Genomic DNA, 6,000 nt, shown 5'->3' with positions numbered 1-6,000 from the left:
TTCCAGTAAATCACCCTCCTCCCTTTTGAAGTCCCAAACCTCTAGCCCAAGATGGCATATAAGCCTTAATTGTCTGACTGCCTTTGGGTCTCATATTCTAGAGGGCCCCTGCATGCACATAATCAAATGTTTTTTCTGCTGTTAACCTATGTTAATTTGATTATTAGACCAGCCAAAGAACCTACAAGGGAAGAATGGAAAAGTTTTCCTCCCCTACAACTTCTTTTTAAAAAATTCTGAGGCTATGTTTTATCTTATAAAATCAATTTACTTCCTAGTTACTTTCAGGAAATGCAAATCAGTATCAAACATCAAACATAAAAGCAAACTCACTGAAGTGAAAGGCATTTCCTAACATTAATTACATTTCAATTAATTCTATCAATTTTAAGTGACTCCACATAATGCATTAATTCTTCCAAGTCTAAGAAAATGCCTTTTACAGTTAATTTTACTCTGTCTATCTTATCAGGATGTAGTTCCTTCTCGTAACAAATGTCTTTAAAATCGCTTCATGTTAAAATGAATTCCTTCATGCTCTGTAGTACCATACTCTAAGATTCTAGCCAACTGGTTGTACAAAAGCTTGGAAAGATTTACAGCTCTTAGGGAAACCACTACCTTTACTGCAGGTGTCTCTGCAGCCACTGGAGTACATTCAAGGCGAGTAGGTTGCCTGCTTGTGTGTGTGTGTGTAGAGTCACTCAGTCGTGTCTGACTCTTTGGGACCCTATGGATGGCAGACTGCCAGTCTCCTCTGTCGATGGGATTTTCCAGGCAAGAATACTGGAGTGGGTTGCCATTACCTCCTACAGGGGATCTTCCTGACCCAGGGATCAAACCCTCATCTCCTGCATCTCCTACACTGCAGGCAGATTCTTTTACCGCTAAAGCCACCAGGGAAGCCCATGGTCCCCTGCTTAGGAGAAAATAAGAATTGGGTTCTTAAGCAGCTAGACAAGAATATCCACTTTGCTGCTTACACGTTTAGTACATAAGATATATGGCTTTTGGTTAACCACAGAAACAAGAACACCTGCTCTACATTTAAAGAAACTGATCATGATGTAATTATAAGCCAGGACCATCTAGTGGCTTACTCAAGTCATCTGGTACTAAAGAGAATGTTCAAATGGGCATCTGACTCTCTACTAAGTTCTATCCCCATATTAATATACATGATCACAAGAGAAGTTACTCAACCCTTGATGATTAATTTGCATAGTCTGCTAAATTACAACTTTATGTTACCACCTAAGCTTCTGAGGTCAAAATAAGAAGCACTCTTTTGAAAAGCGTCTGTGACTTCTGAAAAATTATAATTGAGAAAAGACATCTGCATGTTATCTAGCGTGCTTCAGAAAAGCACACACAAAATAACACTCTCCCTTGAATTTACTTCAAGAAAAGGTTGCTTACTACAAATCCTGTACATAGTATCTTTGAGCTAAACATGAGAACTGTGTGTTTAAGTGTTTCCCTGCAGTGGCTTAATTCAGGAAAGTACTAGTGCTGGGCAAACACTCCATTACATTCACTTCCTATTATTATTATTAATAATTATAATCTTACTTAAAGTGCCAGGTGACATTTCCTACACACTATACATGGTCTCTGCTCCAGTTTTACACTTAGTTACCCTGATCTGTATTATTTAATTGTATCCGTCTCTCAGTCATGTCTGAATCTTTGCGATCCCATGGACTGCAGCACACCAGGCTTCCCTGTCCATCACCAATTCCCAGAGCTTACTCAAACTCATGTCCATCGAACTGGTGATGCCATCCAACCATCTCATCCTCTGTCATCTCCTAGTCCTCCTACCTTTAATCTTTTCCAGCATCAGAATCTTTTCCAATGAGTCAGTTCTTCATATTAGGTGGCCAAAGTATTGGAATTTCAGCTTCAGCATCAGTCCTTCCAATGAATATTCAGGACTGATTTCCTTTAGGATGGACTGGTTGGATCTTCTTGCAGTCCAAGGGACTCTCAAGAGTCTTCTCCAACACCCCAGTTCAAAAGCATCAATTCTTTGGCACTCAGCTTTCTTTATAGTCCACTCTCAACGAATGCTGGCAATTTGATCTCTGATTCCTCTGCCTTTTCTAAATCCAGCTTGAACATCTGGAAGTTCACAGTTCATGTACTGTTGAAGCCTGGTTTGGAAAATTTTGAGCATCACTTTGCTAATGTGTGAGATGAGTGCAATTGTATGGTAGTTTGAACATTCTTTGGCATTGTCGTTCTTTGGGATTGGAATGAAAATTCATCATTTCATTGGAATGAAAACTGATGTATCAATTGTATCAGCCACCTCAAAATAGGCAAAAATATAAGTTCAAATTAAAATTTTTAAACCAAGTAGGAATTCGGCACAGTATTTGTGATTCTAATAATGGTATTTGTGAATACAATCATGTGATTCCAATAATTTGTGACTTCAATAATAGATTTTAAATTTAAAAATTAGTGCTGCGGCTTCCCTGGTGACTCAGTGGTAAAGAATTCACCTGCCAATGCAGGAGACACAAGTTCCATCCCTGGCCCAGGAAGATCTCACAAACCGAGGAGCAACTAAGCCTGTGTGTCACAACTACTGAGCCTGTGCTTTGCAATAAGAGAAGCCATTGCAATGAGAAGCCCGCGCATCCCAACAAAGAGCAGCCCACACTCTCCACAACTAGAGAAAAGCCCTCGCAGCAACAAAGACCCAGAACAGCCAAAAATAAATAAATAAAATTATGCTTTAAAAAGGCAATTAAAAAAAAAAACAATTAGTGCTGATGAGGGAAGTATAAATAAGATTGAGATTGAAAAGGATGTTAATTTTTCTACCACAATGAGAATATTGGCCTAAATTCAGTGTGTAACTATAATTTTCAATTTATAGTTAGGAACACTGATGTGCTCAGTTATGTCTGACTCTTTTGTGACCCTATGGACTACAGCTCACCAGGCTCCTATGTCCATGGGATTCTCCAGGCAAGAATACTGGAGTCTCCTCCAGGGGATCTTCCCCACCCAGGGATCCAACCTGTATCTCTTGAGTGTCCTGCATTGGGTTCTTTACCACTAGTGCTACCTGGGTCAAATTAACTGGGAGCTGGGGAGAAAGGCTCATGCAGTGAACAGAAAGTTTAAACCATAGAATATATGAATAATGTAGTCACATTACTTTAAAAATCATGAAAGCAGAAGCAAGTCCAGGTGGGAGATGGTGACAGGCTGGAGGAAGTTCACGCGGTGGGAGGGCTGAGTGCAAGCAGTGATTCAGGAAACAGAGCAGGGCACCTGGGTGCAGGAGGTTGAATGTCCTTGCTCTGAACTCAGTGAGGCAATAGCAGAAAGATGCCCTAGTACAGGCTGGTTGGAACCGAGGTGGAGTCATTCCAGATTTCGGAGGGGGAGGTGGGGGAGTCTCTATCCAAGCTGGAAATGCAACCTTTTTAGGACATTATATAAATCTTTATAATTTGCTCCCATTTCAGTCACTGTAAATAGTCCTAAAATCATGCGCTATTGAATCAGGAAGAAACTCCATGGACCATACAGCCAGAAATTTCATTTTGCAGCTGAGGAGACTGCAGTTTGGAAAGGTTACCCAAGGCCACACAGCTGGTCAGCTAAACAGGCAACACTTAATATCAGGATTTCTAATTCTCAGTTCAGTGTTTTACACCCTGCTGTCCTCTTTGATAGGATACCAAACATCCTTATTTGTCTGAGACTCTCCTGTTTTAAAATTGAAAGCCTCACGTCCCAGGAAATCCTTCAGTCACAGACAAACCAGCGTGGTCAGTCACCTTGGTGAAGATACGAATTATTATTCATATTCCTATAACCTTCATGAGAGTAGTTTTCAGTGCTGGCCATAGCAAAAATTCTCCCCGCAAAAGTTTGTCCAAACAGCTCCAGAATAAAGACGGGTGACTTTATGCCATCATGGTAGAAATGAGAAGGAAGAACCTCTTCATTTTTTATCTCATTTATGACAGGAATGGGTTTCCCAGGTGGCGCTAGTAGTAATAACTACTAGTATTAACCCGCCTGCCAATCCAGGTTTGATCCCTGGGTTGGGAAGATCCTCTGAAGGAGGGCATGACAATCCACTCCAGTATTCTTGCCTGGAGAATTCCATGGACAGAGGAGCCTGGCAGGACACAGTCCATAGGGTCGCAAAGAGTCGGACATGTCTGAGGGGACTTAGCACACAGGCATGCGTGACTGGAATACCTGTTGTTAGTCCCAGGTCATACTATTGACAACACCCCCAGCCCCTATCGTATTGGGGCTATCAGATCACTAGTAGAATTTATAGAGGGTCTGCTTTTCCCAACGCCAACTATTATACAGCTAGAAAAATGGTAAAGACAGAAAGGGACATGATACAAGCCAATTTTGCTCTCCCCCATTACTCCAGTGGAGTGGCCTCAGGAGGATCAGGCAAACAGATACACAGACTTCAAAGAAATTAAACTTTGTGCTTCCCTCCAAAGTCACCAGAAGCAGGAAGCCTTCTTGAACACTCCAGCTGTGCCGGGGAAAAGGCACAGGGGGTATCCATCAGTCAGCAGCAAGAGACTCAAGCGGAGGATGGTAACTTCCACCCAGAAGGCCATTCAGGCTGCTCGGTGCTGGTCTGGCCCTGCCCTCCCCTGGGGTCCCGCCAGCCAGCGCTGTCGCCAGTAGCAAGCCTCTTCCTCAGAATGACTGCTTCCGTCAGAGACGCAGCCTGATGGCCTCATCTCAAACAACTCCGAGTATCCAAGCATCCACTTCCAACCCCCGTGTGGAGGGTACCAGGAATTTTCATTTCAGACTAAGCTGCCCTGAGTCTGTGAAAAAGGCCTCCCGAGAACAAAGACAGTGAGGAGAATAGCATGTCACGCTTGACTCTGGATTCACCATCTGACATGAAAACCTTCCTTTTGGGAAACTAAGAGGTCATGTTTTCTTTGCCCTTTCTTCCCCTTTGTTTTGAAGGAGATTATGAAAATAATAATCTCTTGAATCAACTCCATTCACACTCAAGAAACCCGATATCTTACTTTTTACTTTTTTTAAAAAACCTCTTTTACTTAGTCTGCATACGTGTTAAGTCGCTTCGGTCATGTCCAAATCTTTGTGACCCCATGGTCTGTAGCCTACCAGGTTCCCCTGTCCATGGGATTCTCTAGCTGGAATGGGTTGCCATTTCCTTCTGCAGGGGATCTTCCTGACTCAGGGATCAAACTCGAGTCTCTTATGTCTCCTGCACTGGCAGGCGGATTCTTTACCACTAGCACCACCTGGGAACATGAAGCTAAAGGGTACGAAATCAAGCCTTCTACGCAAAGGTTGCTTCTCATAGAAAAGCCTGTGATTCCTGACAATGATTCAGTAAAGGTGCAGCACATTAGATAGTTTCCTCTAAATTTCCTTTTTCAAAAGTCGGGGGGAGCCTGCAAAACGGCAAAGGTGTGGATGAGCCTCGCTCGAAATAATGTGAATTATAGCTAATGCACTTTCTGTAAATAGGAAAGATATTATAATCACAGTTGGAAGCCTCTGGCTCCATTCCCCCCAGATCACTATCAGTCTCCCCTTAGAGTACTCTCTCATCTCTGAAGCTTTCTGGTTGACTCAGAGCCACAGAGGGAGCCTGCCTTCCCCTGCCTTTGCAGACTGACTTTTCCACAGAGCACCTCATGAGGTTCATCAATGTACCTCACCCCAAGGGTTCAATTTTGTGTTGTTGTTGGGTTGTTTACTTTATTTTTTTTATTTTGCTTTTGATTTTCTAAATTAATTATTTTTAATTGAACATCTACCAATTAAATTGGAAAAGACACTGATGCTGGGAAAGATTCAGGGCAGGAGAAGCAGGTGACAGAAGATGATATGGTTTGATGGCTTCATAGACTCAACAGACATGAGTTTGGGAAAACTGCAGGAGACAGTGAAGGATGGGGAAGCCTGGCGTGTTGCAGTCCATAGGGTCAGAAAGAGCAGGACATGACT

Source organism: Bos taurus, chromosome 14 (assembly GCF_002263795.3).
Source record: "Bos taurus isolate L1 Dominette 01449 registration number 42190680 breed Hereford chromosome 14, ARS-UCD2.0, whole genome shotgun sequence".
NCBI lineage: Eukaryota > Metazoa > Chordata > Mammalia > Artiodactyla > Bovidae > Bos > Bos taurus.
This window is presented reverse-complemented; position numbering follows the sequence as displayed.